This window comes from Bubalus kerabau, chromosome 3, assembly GCF_029407905.1.
Source record: "Bubalus kerabau isolate K-KA32 ecotype Philippines breed swamp buffalo chromosome 3, PCC_UOA_SB_1v2, whole genome shotgun sequence".
Taxonomy (NCBI): Eukaryota; Metazoa; Chordata; class Mammalia; order Artiodactyla; family Bovidae; genus Bubalus; species Bubalus kerabau.
The window spans coordinates 144428458-144448023 of record NC_073626.1 but is presented as its reverse complement, the minus strand read 5'-3'; the positions used below and the strand labels follow the sequence as shown (position 1 = coordinate 144448023).

Here is a 19566-nt window from a genome sequence, read left to right as displayed (position 1 = left end):
AACAAATATCATATATTAATGCATATATGTGGAATCTAGAAAAATTGTATAGATGAACCTATTTGCAAAGCAGAAATAGAGACACACACAGAGAGTAAATGCATGAATACCAAGGGGGAAAGGACAGTGGTGGGATGAATTGGGAGATTGGGGTTTATGTATATACACTATTGATACTATATGTAAAATAGATAACTAATGAGAACCTACTGTATAGCACAGGGAACTCTACTCAGTGCTCTGTGGTGACGTAAATGTGAAGAAAATCCAAAAAAAGAGGAGATATATGTATACATATAGCTGATTCACTTTGCTGTACAGCAGAGGCTAATACAACATTGTAAAACAACTACACTCCGGTGAAGGAGAGAGCGAGAAACCAATCATCTTGATTTAAAAAGAAAGTTTGTTTTAAAAAGTTATTGAGATACTTGGGAGCCGTTTGAAATGTCTGGGTATCTGAGGAATGTGCCTTTTCTGGAGAATTCAGCTGTTTTCAATATCTCTAAGAAGGATCGGGTAAGGGGTGGAAGAGGCTCACAAAGGGGTGGAAGGGGTTCACAAAGTTATCACAGATCTTGGAAATTTAAGGTAAATCTCATGCCATCACTTCTTTTCAACTTCCTCCTCAAACATTTTTACCAGGGCTGGTAAGAAGCTAAACTGGCTGATTAAGAGTTCCATTTTCATTTCTTTTCTTTTTTTTTTTTTACCCTATCTTTTCAGGCAGGTTTGTTAATGAGCGGGGGTTGACTAAAAGGCAGGCAGGATGTGGGAAGAAAAAAGGAGGAGCCCTGATAATCCACAAACTAGATAATTGGGCTGTGATTAATCAAGGGCAATATTTCAGCACTGCTTCTTTTAGGGGACATGCAGAGCTCACAGAGGGAAGAGTCGGCATCTAAAAGCCTTGTAGCCTTAATGAAAAAGAAATCTGGTCACTGGGGTGTTATGGAGTATGTGATATTATAAGTACTAAATTAAGGAAGACCTCGCAAGATTATTTACTCTGAGGAAGTATTAAGAAGGGTAGAACATTTGTTCATTTAAGATCAAAACAACAACAAATCCTATCAGTTTTGTAGACATTTCATAGACATTTTTTTTTTTTTCTGGTTTGGATCTCCAGTATCATCCATTCTTCTCTTCCCTTTCTTCATGACAACCCCAGTTTCCTGTGGGGAATCACACTCCCCTTCTCAGCTATGATTCCTCCCCCAGTGCTGTATAGGGAGCATGTGATCAGCTCTAAAACATCAGTGCATAACAATTCTCCTGGCCTCGACTGGCTCCCAGTTGGCAACGTCACCCTAGCCTGCCCATAAGAGCCAACCAGACTCAGTTTTGGGTACTGCCAGCCACTCTAGGGGGTCATGAGAAGAGAACTTCAAATGGGTAAGAGTCTGATGAGGAAACAAAGCTGAGAAATGGAGAGAAAACAAATGGCCTGGCTGCATTGCTTGAGGCACTAGAACAAGCCTCCCTAGAAACCAGCCCTACTGCTAGACTTTTTCAGTTAAATGGAGCCAATAAAATACCTTGATTATTTGAGACAGTTTGGATTGGATTTTGTTATTTGAGACCGAAAATATCCTATGTGAAACAACCAACAAGAGAAGACCAAACAGGACACAAAGTCAGCACCATTGATGGGAGAGGACGAAAGAGAGAGAGACATCCAGTCAAAACTCAGAAGAGCCTTCCGGGTCCACACCTGAGGGACGGAGCAGTTGATGCAACTGCAAGTCTTAGGCCCTGCACTGGTCTCCCATAGAGCCTAAAGTCATAGAATAAGTCCAGGTGAACTCTGGATCAAGTGTAGCAGGTGTGATCCACTGGCCACAGACTGTGTCCCTAAACTGATCATTAGTCAGAACTCACCCCTGGTGGGTGGGGGTAAAAACCTATGTGCACCCCCAGGAAGGTGCCCTGAGTGCAAGACAGGGGCATTCCTTGTTCTGACAAGTCACCAACAAGGCCAAGTTTTGGCTCCTTCCTGGGAAAACAAGAGAACTCTCCTTGTGGACTGTGAGTGAGCCTTTGTGCCAACCATCCTTGCCTGAGGTGGGCCGTGGGGTTTTCAGAGGGAAATGATAATACGACTTGTGTCGTAAAAGTCTGCTCCTGGCTTGTAAGTTGGAGAAGGCAATGGCACCCCACTCCAGTGTTCTTGCCTGGAAAATCCCATGGGTGGAGGAGCCTGGTAGGCTGCAGTCCATGAGGTCGCGAAGAGTCGGACATGACTGAGCAACTTCACTTTCATTTTTCATTTTCATGCATTGGAAAAGGAAATGGCAACCCACTCCAGTGTTCTTGCCTGGAGAATCCCAGAGATGGGGGAGCCTGGTGGGCTGCCGTCTGTGGGGTCACACAGAGTCGAAGACGACTGAAGCGACTTAGCAGCAGCAGCTTGTAAGTGGACTGCAGCAGAAGGTCGCTTCTTTTCCTCCAGCACAGGACCTAACAATTGGGAGGTGCTGGCTAAGTGTTTAGTGAATGAATGAATGAACGAGCTCCTCGGAACTGTAGCCACAGCAACTGCCTGCCCCCATCTCTCACTGTGGAGGGTCCTTAAGGAAAGGGCACACAGGGCGGAGGAGTAGGAGCAAACTTCCCTGGGGAACTGCAGCTGATGAGCTGTGACCTTGGACAAACGACCAGAATGTCAGCTCAGTGCTCTTCACCAGAACCTGGAGTCCTAACATCTACCTCACCAGGCTGCTGTGAGGCTTAAATATGGTGCTCAATAAACGCCAGTTCTCTTCCTCCACCCCTGCCCCATGCATTCCCAGCATTGGCCAAAGAGGCACGGTGTTTAGGCTGGGGTGTATCTGCCCAAAAATGCACTGACCCTCCTTTTGTCTTTCAGGAATTTCTCTGCCATAGAAGAAGGCCCTGCCACTGGGGCATCCCCTACTCTTGGGAACGTTTGCAGTTTCCTATTGCTGCTGAAACAAATGGCCACACGTTTAGTGGCTTAAAACAAAATGAATTTTTACTCTTACAGTACTTACCAGAGGCCAGGAGTGGGAAATAAATTTTATTGGGTTGAAATCAAGGTGTTAGTAGGGCTGGGCCGTCCTGGAGGCTCTAGAGGAGAATCTACTTCTTTACCCTTTTGGTTTCCAGTGGCTGCCTTACTCCTTAGCCTGTAGCCCTTCCTCCATTTTTTTGGCCATTATCATGTGGCATGTGGTATTTTAGTTCCCTGACCAGGGATTGAACCTGCACTCCCTGCAGTGGGACTGTGCAGTCTTAACTACTAGACGGGAGGGGAAGTCCCCTTCCTCCATTTTCAAGAAGCGTCACTCCAATCTCTGTTTCAGGCCTCGTATCACCCTCTCATCTTCTGTAGTCAAATCTCCCTCTACCTCTCTAAGGACACTTGTGATGACATTCAGGGCCACCCAGATAACTCAGGGTAATCTCCCCATCTCAAGAGCCTCAGTTCAATTGCATCAGCAGAGTCTTTTTCACCAGGTAAGGGGATGTTTTCAGGTTCCAGGGATTAGGACCTAGATATCTTTGGGCGTCACCCTTCTGCCTATCACAGGAAGCAAGTCATGGGGAAGTCTGGTTGACCCAGGCCACTCTTGGGGGCCTGCTTCTCTCTGCCTTGGTGATGGCCACACCACTAGGGGAGAAAAAAGGCACTTCTTAAAGGGCTCCGTAGCTGCCCTGTGAGTTGTGTTTTCTTTGCTGGTGAATTCATTCTGCTGACCATCGTCATTTGTTAAAGGCAGTGGGCAATAAATGTCCTGGCCACATTCATCTTACTCCTCCCCACCCCTGGATGCTGGTCCATGAGTGCCACCCCTGCCGGCCCTGTGGCTCTCCCACACCCTCTTGACGTCTCTGAGGATACCCAGTCGTTGGCCTGGCTCCACTTCAGGTTACCAGCCCATCCTGAGCGGCAGGGCTGAGCTCTCTCCAAGGCTTGGAAAACACTGTTCTACTGGTTGGATGAGACTGGTGGTCTTTTGAGCCTGTGGTATGTGTTCAAACTCCAGGAAAGTCTTTCTGACACAGGCCTGGGCTGGGCTTCCCAGAGCATTTCACTGGGCATTCATGTCAGTGAAAACACAGGGCCCTGCTTAGTGGGGCTTTGTTCTGCCAAGTCCTTCAGGCCACACAGCTCTGCCCCACCTCCCCTCTTCATTGGGCTGGGATGTTCTGACATTCAGCAGGAGCAGTACAGCTGGTACACAGGTGGTCGGAGAAATGGCTTCAGAGAGCCATCCTTTCTAGAAGGATGGGGAAAAAGAAAGGGAGAGAAAATTCTCCTCAAATTCTGCAGGAGGGAGATGGTTCTTGTCAGGACCAGGATTAAATTGAGATGTTGCTCTGGCTGTTATTTCTGAGTGACTATATGGGTTGAGATATTAATTTTTAATAGCAAGAAGGATGTACATGTTATAACCACCTCTAAAAAAATAAGAGCTAGGTAAGAACAATCCTAGGTGCTGGGAAATCACATTTTATATGTATTTCTCATGGATGAATACAATGTATTCATCCAATGTTTTTATTCAATGTTCTCATCTGGAAAGAAATGAACACATTTTACTAATTCAGACTAATTGGGTGGGAGGCCTAAATGAGATGTCTGAGTTACTATTTTTAAAAAGAAATGCAGTTCTATTATTTTCAAGGGCTTTGAGCAATGAAGCTAACAAGATGTTACCTAGGAGACATATTTACGGATTCATTCTTGAGTTATAAAAGCCTCTAATTTAGAATTCAGCTACTGGGAGGGCAACAATGGTGAGTTGAAGATATGTTCTTATGGCAGGTGGGATGTATTGGGTGTTTCGACTCAGAGAAAACATTAACTCCTTTTGTGTTAATCGTCCTGGAAATCAGTGATGCAGATGTAGGCACCAGCGACCAGGCACACACACCTCATACTCCAATTCTAATTCACAAAGCATTCCATGACATCTTAGAGCAGGAAAGATCTCTGTAGTCATCTGGTCAACCACCATCTCTTGATCCATGAAGAGTTTGAGGACCAGAATGGTGAGGTGATTTATCCAGCAGGAGAACCAGGACTGGGATGTGAATTTCCTGCTCCCAAGTCCATTTTCTTTCCTCTTTTACTGTTCCCTCTTAGACTTCTATGGCCATTTTAGAGATGGGCTGATAGAGAAGAAAAAAGGAGGTACAGATTTTGAGAAAACCATGAATCATCTGAGTGTGATTTCTAACTGGATTGGGAGCATGTTACTGTTTATGCTTGCTCTTTGCTGGGAAGCAGACCCTGGACTGTGGAGTGAATACAGCAGTAACAGCAGCAGATGCCATTTCTCCAGTTGCTTGCTCTGTGCCAGACATTTTACTAAGCACTTTACATGTATTAACTCATTTGATCCTTAAAATAGTCCCATGAAGTACATACTATTATTCATCCTATTACACCTGTGAAGAAACTGAGGCAAGGAGAGATTAAACAACTCACCTAAGACCATTAGTGACTGAGCCAGGACTCACATTTAACCCATCTCAGAAAACTAAAAATAGAATTACCATATGAACCAGCAATCACACTCCTGGGCATATAGCCAGACAAAACTATAATTCAAAAATACATGCATCCTTATTTCACAGCAGCACTATTCACAATAGCCAGGACGTGGTAACAACTTAAGTGTCCATCAACAGAGGAATGGATAAAGAAGATATGATACATATATACAATGGAATACTACTCAGCCATAAAAAAGAATGATATAATGCCATTTGCAGCAACATGGATGGACCTCGAGAGTATCATACTAAGTGAAGCAAGTCAGAAAGAGAAAGACAAATACCATCTGATATTATTTATATGTAGTATCTAAAATATGCCACAAATTCATGGGTTTATCTATGAAACAAACAGAATCACGGACATCGAGAATAGACTTGTGGTTGTCAAGGGGAGGGGAGTGGGAGATGGATGGATCGGGGTTAGCAGATGCAAACTGGTATATACAGAATGGATGAACAATAAGGTCTACTGTATAATACAGGGAACTACATTCAATATCCTGTGATAAACCATAATGGAAAAGAATATGGAAAAGAATGTATGTATATGTTTATGTAACTGAGTCATTTTGCTGTATAGCAGTAATTAACACAACATTGTAAATCAACTATATTTCAATAAAAAAAATCCAACTCATCTAACTGCACAGCCGTCCCCCACCTGGTACCACTCTGCTCTAACCACTGTGCTCTCTCCAGAGCCTCCCAGTAGGTGGCACAAAATATTGGTCCTTCACCCATTGCAGGTCCAGGAATGGCCTGGAGTGGCAGGAGCCACCTGATTGCTTGCAAGCAATCTTATCTGCTTTCTCTGGATTATTATCATGTTATCGTTATGGTGCGTGATTGTTTCTATATGCCTGTTTGTGAGAAACGTTGGGAGACGCTGCTCTATTGTGTACCAGAGTTTCAGTCAGTGATTCGATTCATTTCTATATCATTCATGCTGTCTGGTTAGCGCAGGTTAAAATCAAGCCACAGGTTCAGCCCCAAGCTGGCAGTTTAGTTCCCCACTTGCTCCTCAGGGAGCTGTCTCACAAGAATGAGGGAGGGAGGGCCAGAGTGTGTCTGGATCTGTGTAAACCATCACCTCCCAGAAAGGCTATGGAGCACCTGCCCTCCGGGTGCAGATCAGCCTCATCTGTGCTACGAAGGGCAGGAACTTCCAATCCATGGAGGACAAAGTATAAAGTCAGGGTCACAGAGCACCTTTTATTTCTCTCTTTGTTGGGTGTTATTTCCATTAAAAAAAAAACAAAACTTCTCTGTCATGCAGGGTCATCTGCATTTTGTACTGGTGTTACAATGATATATTCTTTGAAGGAGAACTACTTGTTCTGGAGATGTCAAGGTTAGAGGAGTCAGCAATTATGAGCTTATGAGATAATGACATGTGTGTTTAGTGTGATGGTAAATTATACTGTAGGAAAAAACTTTAAGATTTGGAGTAAACTCTTTTCCCATATAAACTTACTGCCTCAGGAAAACTGTGGTTAAAATGATAAATTACCAGGAAACTTCAAATTGCCCCTAGAGAGCCAAAATAGAAGTACAAGAAGAATCATTGTTGAAATCATCCCAAATTAGAAGTAACGATTATTCAATTAAAAATAAGTGAGTTATGCTTTTTGTTTATATGGTATCTTCTAGCAGTTGTTGGCCATAAGGCTCAAAGGGAAATCTAATAATCCTAAACTTCAGTTTCCTCATCTCTATGATGGGTATGCTACCCTACCCAGCAACTAGCCAACTTGCTACAAATCTCCGAAGAAGCAGCATCCTCTCCTCTTTTGAATGAATCTATTTTAGTGGTCTTCATGGTCAGACCATTCTAATGTCTACCCTATTTCTTTGCGTCATGACATAAACCCACAACTTCTTGCCTTGTCCTAGGAAAATGACAGACACAGTTAACTCTTCACATTCTTAGAGAGTATGTCTTAGGTCAGCCTCTAACCTCCCTTAACCCCCGACCCTATCTAACAAGACAGCTAAGGCTTACTTCCCATGGCTTCTATTTGGGGAGAGAGTTATCTCCATGCCCTCTTCAAACCCACCTCACAGTGGAGTTCCAGGGTCCACACCCAGATATAACGCGGTGGTGGACAGGGTGGCCTCCATGGGTTCTACTTGTCTCCGTGATTCACTGTTCCGTCTGCAGATGGCCAGTGCCAAGTAACGTGGGAGAATAAACTTGTGGCTGCTTCACTTCACAAACACCGAGGAGGTACGAGGTCTGCAGGAAGAAGTAGAAGAGGCACCCTTCTGAAAGGGCAGGACTGGTCCGGGTACCACTGCATGCTAGCCTGGGATCTTGGGCACCTCAGGCATGCCTTTGGAACCTCTCTGTATCCTTATCTGTGTAAGGGAAAATAGCACCTACCTCACACAGCCTCACAGGGTGTTGTTAACATCAGAGATGTGGATGTCATTGAAAAGCTCACGGTTCCCTCAGCTCAGCCCAGAAAGGTTAAACTGGTACTCTTTGGCCAGAGCCACTCAGCCAGAGCCCAGTGCTGAGTGTAGTTGGGGGAGAAGATGGAATTAAATCTAGTATAGAGTGATCCAATTATTGGGCTATGCTTTATTGAGTTAAAGATTACTAACTTTTTTTTTTTTTTGGCCACACTGCTTGCTATTCCCAGACTAGGGATTGAACCCAGAACCCCAGTGGGGTAGTGTGGAGGCCTAACCCCTGGACTACCAGGGAATTCCTGCTGACAGCTTTATAATTGTGTGATATCTTCCCTTCATTTCATGTGGTCATAGCCTCAACGTGTGTAACAAGTCTTCCACAGAGAAGGAAAAGCAGTCACCTAGAGGGTTATTCTAATTCCCTCAGCATAAGACCAGAAAGTAATTCCTTTGTGTTCTGTTCAGTTCAGTTGCTCAGTCGTGTCCGACTCTTTGCGACCCCATGAATCGCAGCACACCAGGCCTCCCTGTCCATCACCAACTCCCGGAGTTCACTGAGACTCACGTCCATTGAGTCAGTGATGCTATCCAGCCATCTCATCCTCTGTCATCCCCTTCTCCTCCTGCCTCTAATCCCTCCCAGCATCAGAGTCTTTTCCAATGAGTCAACTCTTCACATGAGGTGGCCAAAGTACTGGAGTTTCAGCTTTAGCATCATTCCTTCCAAAGAAATCCCAGAGCTGATCTCCTTCAGAATGGACTGGTTGGATCTCCTTGCAGTCCAAGGGACTCTCAAGAGTCTTCTCCAACACCACAGTTCAAAAGCATCAATTCTTCCAGTCAATAGAAGATCCTCATCCAAATACAAATATTTACCTTGGGAAGGGTAAGCTATTGACAGCTGCTTCTGCATTGTCACAGGTAAATTGGTTAATTTCCTAGCAGACAGCCCTGGAGAGATGGGAAGTGTTGTCTCGGAGAGGGGATGTGTATGTTTTCCTTCTTTCATGGCAGGGTGCTGAGCAACAGGGAGTTTGCAGTGGCAGAAAGGGCACTGAACTTCAGTCTTGGGTCTGCCATTTGTACAATGTGTGACTTTGGGCACCTCGCTTACCCTCTCTAAGCCTTCACTTTCTCTTCTGAAAATAGTATGGATGCACATATACCCAACAAGGCAGCTCTGAGAATGGAGAAGTGGGATGTGGATGTGTGTGCTTCATAAGCCAGGAAGGGAAACGCAAATGCTGGTTGTTGGCATGACTACAATCTCCATCTGGTTTGGATACGGGGTCAGCATGGAGAGAAGTACAAATCATAAGCCAGTTACTTTGCTAGGGACCCTGGGCGTGTCAGGCATGGTGTGTGTGTGTGGAGGAGGGGACGGGCTCTGTGAAAGGCATCAGCCACCCGGCACAACGTAACTGTAACGGCTTCCATTATGGAGCCCCTACTGGGTGCCAGGCACTGTGCTCACCACCTGCTTACATTACTTTGAGCCCTCATAACAACCCTGATGTTATTGTGTTTTGGATGAAGCGACTAGCTCAGAGAGGGAAAGTAGTGGTCCAAGGTCTCACAGCTAATGAAGGCTGAAGCTAAGACTCAAACTGAGGCTGGGTGAACTCCAAGGCTCATGCCCTTAGCACTCCCTCCTCCTATGTCTCTCTCTCTTTATTTTTAGATCTTGTGCTCCTCAAACCTTCCTCAGGGCAGCCTGGGTTTATACAGGATACAGGGATCCTGTATCTGCCGATCCCAGCACTGTTCCAACTCTGTCAACAGAGGCAGCAACATGGCCCTGAAGTCAAACGGGTTCCCTGGATATTCACTGGGCGGGCGGGAGCTCCCAAGTGAGAAGTAACCATCCGTACTTGATGTTACCCTAAAGCGCCTGTTCCTCATTTGGGGCATTAGTGGTTGTAACAGAAGTAGTAATATTTCAACAACACTGGTGATTAGTTACAGAAGGAGCCAAGTGGCAGCTCATCTCCATGTAAAAAGTGCTGCGGGCCTGTGAGGCCCCCTGGCCTGTGCTGGCCCATGTCAACAGGGTGCGTATTCCCTGCCTGGTGCCCAGCTGGCAGTGCAGAGCCTGGTGACACAAACCTCTTCTAACTCACCGAGTTCCTAATGAGCCTTCAAGATAGAAGAAAAATGGAAGAAAAGCAACAGGAAAACAGCAACAAGCAAACCAGTGGGGGTGTAGAATTCCAGCCTCCCTCCATGAGGGGAGTAACCCTTTGTGCATGCAGGGACTGTTCCCAGCTCAGTATCTCCCCACAGAGAAGAGTGTGGCAATGGACCAGGAAGGAGACAAACAAGCCTGCAAGTCCAAACACCTATTTTTAAATTCTGGGGTCTTAGTCCAGCCTTAATTGGATGTCACTTGCTTGCTAACTCAGGCTCTGGGCTGGGCGTGTGTGACTTGGGAAGAGGAATGGGGGGCGATCTGTTTCCATCACATAATCCTTCACCCACAGGAAATGGAGGGACTGCTGGCTTCCTCCTGAGGCCTCTTGGACCAGAAGGCTGACTTTGGAGGTGTGCACTTTCACACCCTAGGTGTCTACCATCAGGGAACCGTGGGGCAGACGGGAAGGAAAACATCCCGCCATCAGCTGGGCTTGCCTCCGGCTCTGTGGGAGGGGTGGGGACCAGCCCAGGCAGAGGCCTGGCCAGGACACGGAGGGGTGTTACTGTGTGGCAGAGCCAGGAACAAATGTGGGTGAAGTGGACGTGGTTTAATTTAGCAAAGGAAGTGTCATAACTGTCTCTTTAGTAACCACAAGGTACAAACTCTGGGAAAAATGACTGCACGTCTTATTTAAAGATATATATATATATATGCACACATACACACACACACACACCCATGAGTATGAATAATGCAAACAAGATTCTTTTTTTGCTTCATGCTAAGATTTTTGACCTACAAATCACTGTTCACGTTAAAGTTTCTTTTGAAGGCACCCAGTTAATCTCAAGATTAAAACAATAGTCTGCCTTTATTTTCCCAATTTTGAAGCTCCCTATCTCTTCTCTTAAACCTTGATCATGCCTGGGCTACAGTTTCTGTACATTTCTGCCTGTGGAGAAAGATCTTAGATCAATCAAGTGACTTTATTGATCTAATAGACACTACCAGGTCTGCTACCTGTCAATGCAGAAGCATGCCTGTATTATAACAAGGTGGTCCCTGTGCTCCTAGTGAAAAGATAAAACAAAGTGCCCGAAGTCAATGCTGAGATGGCCAGAAGTCTGGGAAGATCTGAGCTCCTTCTCTCAACCAGGGTGCTTTCTCTATGTCGTTCTTAGAGACTACCTACATTTAACGTCTTTTCTGTTCTTGTGTATATTATTAATGCCAATTGCTAATATTATTGAGTGTTTTCCTGAGCTAGGCACTGTGATAAATTGATTACATTTCCCCTACATGTCTTCCTGTTAAGCTGGTATTCTTCTCCCATTTTTCAGATGAGGAAATAGGGCCTCAGAGGCACTGACTGCCTCAGAGGCCCACAGCTCATGGTTGGTGAGGCCTGCGCTTGAGCCTCCACAGCTTGTCTTCAAATCCTATGCACTTTTTACTGCATAAATAACTGTCTTCAGCAACCTGTAAAACAGGTGTGGTCATGGAACTCAGCTCAATGTTATGTGGTAGGCTGGATGGGAGGGGAGTTTGGGGGAGAATGGATACATGTATATGCAAGGCTGAGTGCCTTCAAGCTCACCTGAAACTATCACAACATTGTTAATTGGCTATATCTCAATATAAAATAAAAAGTTAAAAAAAGAACAACAAAACAGATGTCATTCATCCTGTTGCCAATAGAGAAATTAAGGCTGATGGAATGCAAGCGATTTGCCTCTTTCCCAAAGTTTTGCCACTGGGAAATAGCAAAGCTGGAACTTGAGTGTTTTGACTCCAAATTCAGTGCTCTTCCTCTGACCCTTGCAGCAGCCCTGGGTTGCTGGCAAATTCAGAAAGGATAGAAAGCTGAGTTCCTGGTTCCTCCAGGGTCCCTTGCCTCGGCCTGTCACTACCTAAAAGCCCTGGATTCAGGTGCTTAGGTCTCTTAGGCCTTGGGCTGAGCAAGCTAAGTCATGTGACCCTCCAAGGCCTCTTTCAGCAAAACCACTTTCCAGTGCAATGTAACCACAAGTGTCCTCACCTGGGTTTGGCTACATTATTTCTCAGGGTCCCTCTTGGGTTCTTTCCATTAAGATCCCCCTTCAAAGTCCCACTCCTACAGGAGGCCTTCCTTCTGTCTTTGGCTCAGGTTACTCTACTTATGGGCTTCCCTGCTGTCTCAGTGGTAAAGACTTTGCCTGCAATGCAGGAGATGCAGGTTCCCTGGGTTGGGAAGATCCTCTGGAGAAGGGACCAGCAACCCACTCCAGTATTCTTGCCTGGAAAATCCCGACAGAGGAGCCTGGTGGGCTACAGTCCATAGCAAAGAGTTGGACACAGCTGAAGTGACTGAGCACGTGCTCTACTTAAAACCTTCTTGTCTTTTGAGTTGACTGTTTTCTCCTTCACTTTTCTGCCCTGGGTCCATGAGAGTCTATGGTAGATTCCAGATGTGGCTTCTCTAGAATATGAAAACTCCCAGCACCCCTGGGAGGCACCCCCCCCATCTATGAGGAAGTTGATCACCCAACAGTACCTTCCCCTGTACACGCTCCAGGCCCAGACCCTACTCCTGTTGCTCCCACTTTGGGTTCACCATCCTGGAAAAGGTTCAGGGTGGTGATGGAGTTAATGCAATCCAATCGGAACCTGAGAGAAAGAGCTTGGCACTAGTATAAACCTCCCCACTGCCAGGGCGGCCCTGTTATCCATCATCTTCTGCTCCCTCTTCCCAATAAAATGACCCATTTAAACCAGATTTTTCTTATTAACAAGCTTCCTACTAAATGGCTTCAGCTGTGCTTGTTGATTTATAGGGCTTAGGAAGCCCTGCTCAGCTGTGTCCCTCCCTGTTGGTCAAGGGCCTGAATCGTCTTGTCCTGGTGACACTGGGGGAGGGCAGAAGCCATCTTCCAAGTGGCAACTCCAGAAAGGGCTTCTTCTTTCCTTCTTAATATTTTAATTTTGGAAATGTTTGAACACACGAGATTAGAGAAAATCTAATAGTATAGTGGAAACCCTTGAACCATCAGCTTGCTAATCTTATTTGATTTGCTTCTCCCTGCTTCCCAAACCTCCAGATAGATTATTTTAACTTGAATCCCGAACATTTTATCATTGCACCCATTTCAGTATATTTTCTAAGAGATAAAGACTCTCTGTCCTTTTAACATAACCACAATGCCATGGACACATCTAAAAATATTAACAATACGTTTTTATTTTTTCCCTTCATTTATTTTTAATTGAAAGATAATTACAATATTGTGCTGGTTTCTGCCATACGTCACCATGAATCAGCCACAGGTATACATATATCCCCCCCTTCTTGAGCGTCCCTTCCACCTCCCTCCCCATTTCACCCCTCTATGTTGTCACAGAGCCCTGGTTTGAGTGCCCTGAGTCATACAGCAAGTTCCCACTCTATTTTAGCTATGTTAGTGTATATGTTTCCATACACTCTCTGTATTCATTTCACTTTCTCCTTCCAACCCCTGCCCCCGTGTCCATAAGTCTGTTCTCTATAACAATCTGTTTTTAATATTATCTAATATCCATTCAACGTTCATATTTTCTTGATTGTCTCATAATTTTTAAATACTTGATTCATTTAAATCAGGATCTAATCAATGCTCCCAAGTTCATTTGATTTAATATGGCTCAAGTTTGTTTTTAATCTATAATGGCTCCTCTTTTTTTCAGGGACATCTTGATGTAGACAAGTTCCTGAAACATATGTACACTGTGCCATCACCAGCACGGATACACTGAAAACACCCTTGCCAGCACAGACCTTTCCTAAAACAAGGGTGATTTATGTCCTTGGGTATGGCCCTAACCCACAAACCTCTGCCTGCTGTCCCTCAGAGTATCTTAAAAAGGCTAAATTGCATGTGAAAAGATGATCAATGTCGCTAATCATCAGGGAAATACAATGAGATATCACCTTACACCTGTCAGAATAGCCATCATCAAAAAGGACACAAATAACAAACGTGGACGAGGTATGGAGAAAAGGGGGCTCCTCTACACTGTTGGTAGGAATGTGAACTGGTGCAGCCACTGTGGAAAAATGTACGGAGGTTTCTCCCAAAACTAAAAATAGAACTACCATATGACCCAGAAATTATACTGCTGGGCATATATCTGAAAAATAGAAGCACTAATTTAAAAAGATAAATGTATCCCAGTGTTCATAGCAGCATTATTTACAGTGCCAAGATATGGAAGCAACATAAGTGTCCATCAACAGAGGAAAGGATAAAGAAGACATGACATATATATATTTGCACACACACACACACACACACATATATGATGGAATACTACCTGCCCATAAAAAAGAACAAAATTTTGCCATTTGCAGCAACACGGATAGACTTGGAGGTCATTATGCTAAGTGAAATAAGTCAGAGAAAGACAAATACTATCTATCACATATAGTGATAGATAGATCTTTAGATCGCTAGATGTATAGATAGCTCGCTCTATCGATATATTTATCTATTGATAGATCTATAGTGATAGGTAGATAGTGATAGATAGATAAATATAACAAACTAGTGAATAAAGCAAAAAAAAAAAGAAGCAGAATCACAGAAACAGAGAAGAGACTAATGGTCACCAGCAGTTGGGGGGGAGGGGAGGCCATATAGGGATAGGAGATTATACAATTTAAAAAAGGGTTATTATGGCATTATATGAAATCATGTGTGTGAAGCTTTTGAAAATTGTAAAGCACTACAGAATTGAACAAATCTTTCATTCAATAAAAAAGGAAGGTTAAATCATCTTATCCCAACACTGGTTGCAATAATAGGATTCTACAGTGCTGATTAGTACCAACCCATTCACCCCAATAACTCATATTTATTAGTACATGGCGACTGAACAATAAAGCATTTACCACAGCTCACCAGGGTTGGTCCTCTACCATCTCTGTTTTCCCAGATGAGGAAATAAGTAGAGGGATAGAAGAATCTGGTCTACTCTTTCTGATCAGTGGATGTGGGCTTTGAAATCAAATTATCTGATGGATGCACCCACTTCTTAACCTCTGAAGGGCCCTGTTTCATGGCACAAGGTCTCAGGGCCTTTGTTGAGCTTCCAAGCTCCTCCCGCAGGGCCAGAGGGGAGGGTGAGAATCTGGATCACGAATGTGTTTGCAGTCCTGGGGAGAGGTGAGGACAAGGAAGCTGCAGAGAGGCACGGAGCTCTGGGTCTGCTGCAGATGGATTCCCTTTGTCCAACGTGGGCTTGTGCCCAGCCCCAGCAGCTCCCCAGGGAGGCTGTGAACAGGCCTCCCCACCTCCTCTCTTTCACAAGTCCACACAAACCATCATTACCACATCTCTCAAGCCCACACAAATACCACATCCACATGCCCTCAGATCCATACCACTCAGCTCACAGGCCAGCCCCCACACAGCTCAGGCCTGCAAGCACATACTTGTCCCCGCTCCACACACACACACACTTCACTGTGCGGAATAAACACAGACCCTGTGGGCTCTGGGAGGGCGGCGAGGGGTTGGGAGTGGGAGCTGGTGTTTTCCCTATGGCAGCTAGAACTAAAGGCTACCTGACTTTAGATAGAAAGATTGTTTATCATCTATCTATCCATCCATCCATCTATCTATGATTAATGAAAAAGAAAGTGAAAGTCACTCAGTTGTGTCCAACTCTTTGCGACCCCATGGACTGCAGCCCACCAGGCTCCTGTGTCCATGGAATTCTCCAGGCAAGAATACTGGAGTGGGTAGCCATTCCCTTGTCCAGGCGATCTTCCTGACCCAGGGATGGAACCTGTGTCTTCTACATTGCAGGCAGTTTCTTTACCGTCTGAGCCACCAGGGAAGCCCATCTATGTTTAATAGATCTTTTTTAGTTCTGGAAAAGGCAAAAGCTTTGGAGCTCCCGGTCGCTGTAGGTCCAGGGAATCTAGAAGGAGCTTGACAGTGGCCAGGGTGGAAAGGTTACAAGCAGGTGAGCAGCCGGCTGGATAAATAGGGCTAAATGGAATCTCTCCCCACCCTCCCAACCATCTGAAGGAGGGGAGCACTAATCTGTGGTTCTAAAAGATAGAAAAACACCAACTGCTAGCAAGATAATCCAATTTCCTTTTTCCCTGGCTCTGAAGGGGACTGCCCCAGCCCTCCTGCTCCAACTTCACGCTGAGTTTCAGTCTGGCTAGAACTCTCTACCCCTGCAGTAGAATTCATATCAAAGCCTCAGCCCCCCAGGGTTCATTAGGAGGCATTTATTTCTGCATATTCTTGGAGAGCAGGAGGCAGGATAACTTATTCGCAATGCAAATTGCTTGGCTGTAATTTCAACTCTCCCTCCCTTCTCACAGGGAGATTTTGCAGGTCATTAAAAATATATGATTGCTTCCAAAATAGCAGGGAGAGCCGCTCTGCTGGGCTGGATCAGGTGCTGGTGCTGGAAGGCCCCTGAATGATGTGGCGTGGATGCCAGGCCCTCGCTCCTGTTCCAGCCTCTAGGCCCCAGATCACAGCGATGGTGGCCCAGGTGGGACGCAGACCCACTCTGTCTTCACTTCTGTCTTGCCTTTTAAGTGCTGTGGGGCATCCGAGCTCTCAGTTTCCTCCTTTATAAAAAGAGGAATAAATAAGCACCTGGACCCAGAGCACATGGTTCGGAGTAGCTCTTTGGGCTAGGCCCTTCCCTACCCCGTTGCTGTCAGGCTCAATGACCCCTTTGTTCATTCCATTGCCTTCCCCAATGTGGGTTCCTGGGACCCAGGAAAGGAACTGTTGCTTGGATCTTCTGGTCATGATGAGGGTTTCACTTGGTGTTTACAGAGTTGCTGTGAGAATTCAAAAGCCCCACAAGTCTCTAGGGCTTTGCCTTCACCCCAATTGATCCCATAGACTTTGGTCAGTTACAGGGAAAGGGAGATCTAAGAGATATGAAAATTGCTCAAAGCCATTGTTTCTGTATAAAAGCAAGAGATTTTAGCCAGGCAGGCAGGAAGCCACTCCTGCACGAGTCTGAGGCACTGACCTGTGATCTCCTGGCAGGATGGAGATCTCTTTAGTCCTAGTCCCCCTGAATCTCATTTGCTCTAGCCTTGAACTGCAGGTCTAAGAGATGCCCTGCTTGGGACTTACTGGTCCAGTAGGTAAAAATTTGCCTTGCAATGCAGGGGTCACTGGTTCAATTCCTGGTCTGGCAACTAAGATCCCAAATGCCTTAGAGCAACTGAGCCCGTGAGCCACAGCTAGAGAGTCTGTGGGCCACCAATGAAGATCCCATCCCGCATGCCGCAACTAAGACTCGAGACAGCCAAACAAATAATAAATATTTTTAAATGTCCTGCTTATACATGTGTGCTAAGTCACTTCAGTTGTGTCCTGCTCTTTGTGACCCTACGGACCATAGCCTGCCAGTCTCCTCTGTCCATGGAATTATCCAGGCAAGAATACTGGAGTGGGTTGCTATGTCTTCCTCCAGGGGATCTTTCCAGCCCAGAGATCGAACCTGCTTCTCTTAATATCTCTGGTCTCTTAGGTCTCCTGCATTAGCAGGCGGATTCTTTACCCCTAGTGCTACTTGGGAAGTCCCACTCTGCCTAAGTAATGATAAAGTTAGTTCATGGATCTGGACTCACAGAATGGAGGCTGACCCAAGGCCCAGCTCAAGCCAGGAGTTTCAACCCTAAATCAACCTGCACTTAACAGGAAACACCTTTCCATCAAGGCAAGCTATCACCAATCACAACCCTAGTTCAGCTTCAGCTGGCTCACCTTACCCTGGAAAATCAGGCCTGAGCCTTATAAAGAAATCCCCCAACCTCCCAGCCAGTCATGCCCTATTTCCAAGTCACTCCTTTGTTGCCTCTAATAGACTAAAGCCTCACTCTTGACCAAAATCCCTTGAGAAGAGCACTGTATTCCTCCAAGGCATGGGTTGTTTTCCCTTGAATAAAGGACATCAAACTCATTACTAACTTGTTTTAGTTTTGTCATTTGACAATAATATGCGCATAATCCTTGAGAAGCACAGCTATATAATTCTTAGAGGAAAGTCATGTATTTCGAAAGTTTTAAATTATCTTTTAAATTCAGATTTAAAAGATATCTGGGAAAACAGTTTGGCAATGTCTCAAAATGTCAAACAGAGTTGATTTGACCCAGTATTTCCACTCCTACGTCTATAACTTAAGGAAATGAAAACACAGGGCCCCTGAAAACTTGCATGTGAATGTTCATGGCGGCGTTACTCATAATTGCCAAAAAAGGGAAAACAATCCAAATGTCCATCAAAGAATGAATGGATAAATAAAACATGAGTCTCTCTCCTCTCTAGACGCTTTCCCCCATACACACCTGCCTGCATTCAGCATTTAATTTCAACCATTTGATGAAAAAATCAGTCTTCTCCACATAAAGGGTTTGGAGCCAGGTTCTCTCCAGGAGCCTGAGAGGAGAGGCCACCTTCCCTCCTCTAAAGTCCTCCCTCCTCCACATACATCTTCTGCTTTAGCATCTTCACCTTTTTGCATTTCTGGAAGCCTTCCGTGCCTTTGTGCATCCTCATCATGGAATGCTTTCTCTTGCATCTCTGCCCATGGACCACCTACTGGTCTTCCAGAGCCTTTCCCTGGAACCACTTGGTTACTGCCTCATCCTGGGTTGGGAAGCAGCACAGGCCCCGTGGGACTGAGCTCTTCGGGTGCAGAGACTGTGGCTCACTCCCCTGAATTCTGGTGGGATGCAGGACATATGGTGGGTCTCTAGTAATGATGGGAAGAAAAGGGAAAAAAGAGGTAGAGGGACAAGAAGGAGAAGGAAGATCATTTTTGTATTATATCTGTTTTTATATAATGATATTTAAAAAGAAAAGGAATTAGTTACAAAAGGTCTCTGATTTCTTCCATGTAATTTTTTGTTAGTATCTAATTTAATTCATTAATTAAGTGGAAAAGGAGAAAGACATATTTTACATCCTAATGAACAGATTTGAGAATTTTAAAAAGTTATCTTTTATAGATAATATTCATTTCTTCCCTATAAAAAATCATTTTTTCTCCCTTAGAATCACCTTGACCCTTACTGAATAAGGGCTGAATATGGAGCTTCTTTGTTCAAGTGGAAAGCGCACACACAATTGTTGCCTTTCAAATCAGAAGTGGCTTAACTTCTTTGTTTTGGTCCAAACCCATCCCCCTCAACACTCCCTGTGTACAAATGCATCAAATTTGTGGACTTCAAAGGGCGTTCCACATGAGTGCTGGAGATATGGGGGTTCGGGAGGTGGGAATGGCCCCTCTTTATTAGTTAGCATTTACTAAGCCTTTATAATCATTAACTAGTTTGAGTTTTGGAGTAATTCTTTTTTAAATTTTATTGTAATTGATTTACTCTGTTGTGTTCATTTCTGCTGTGCAGCAGTGACTCACTTATACACATAGATATCCTTTTTCATATTGATGGAATAATTCTTGCAGACATTGATGAGAACTGTCT

General features: G+C 44.9%; 2 long non-coding RNA genes across 2 annotated transcripts; both read right to left on the bottom strand.

Annotated features, from left to right (window-relative positions):
* Positions 1-4968: 4968 nt before the first annotated feature.
* Positions 4969-12809, bottom strand: LOC129646640 (uncharacterized). The gene is made up of 3 exons (XR_008712076.1): positions 12612-12809; positions 7587-7765; positions 4969-5139 (listed from the first exon to the last, which is right to left on the bottom strand). It is a non-coding gene; the product is annotated as an uncharacterized LOC129646640 (long non-coding RNA).
* A 3469-nt stretch (positions 12810-16278) lies between these two features.
* Positions 16279-18416, bottom strand: LOC129646639 (uncharacterized). The gene is made up of 2 exons (XR_008712075.1): positions 17709-18416; positions 16279-16685 (listed from the first exon to the last, which is right to left on the bottom strand). It is a non-coding gene; the product is annotated as an uncharacterized LOC129646639 (long non-coding RNA).
* Between the last annotated feature and the right edge of the window lie 1150 nt (positions 18417-19566).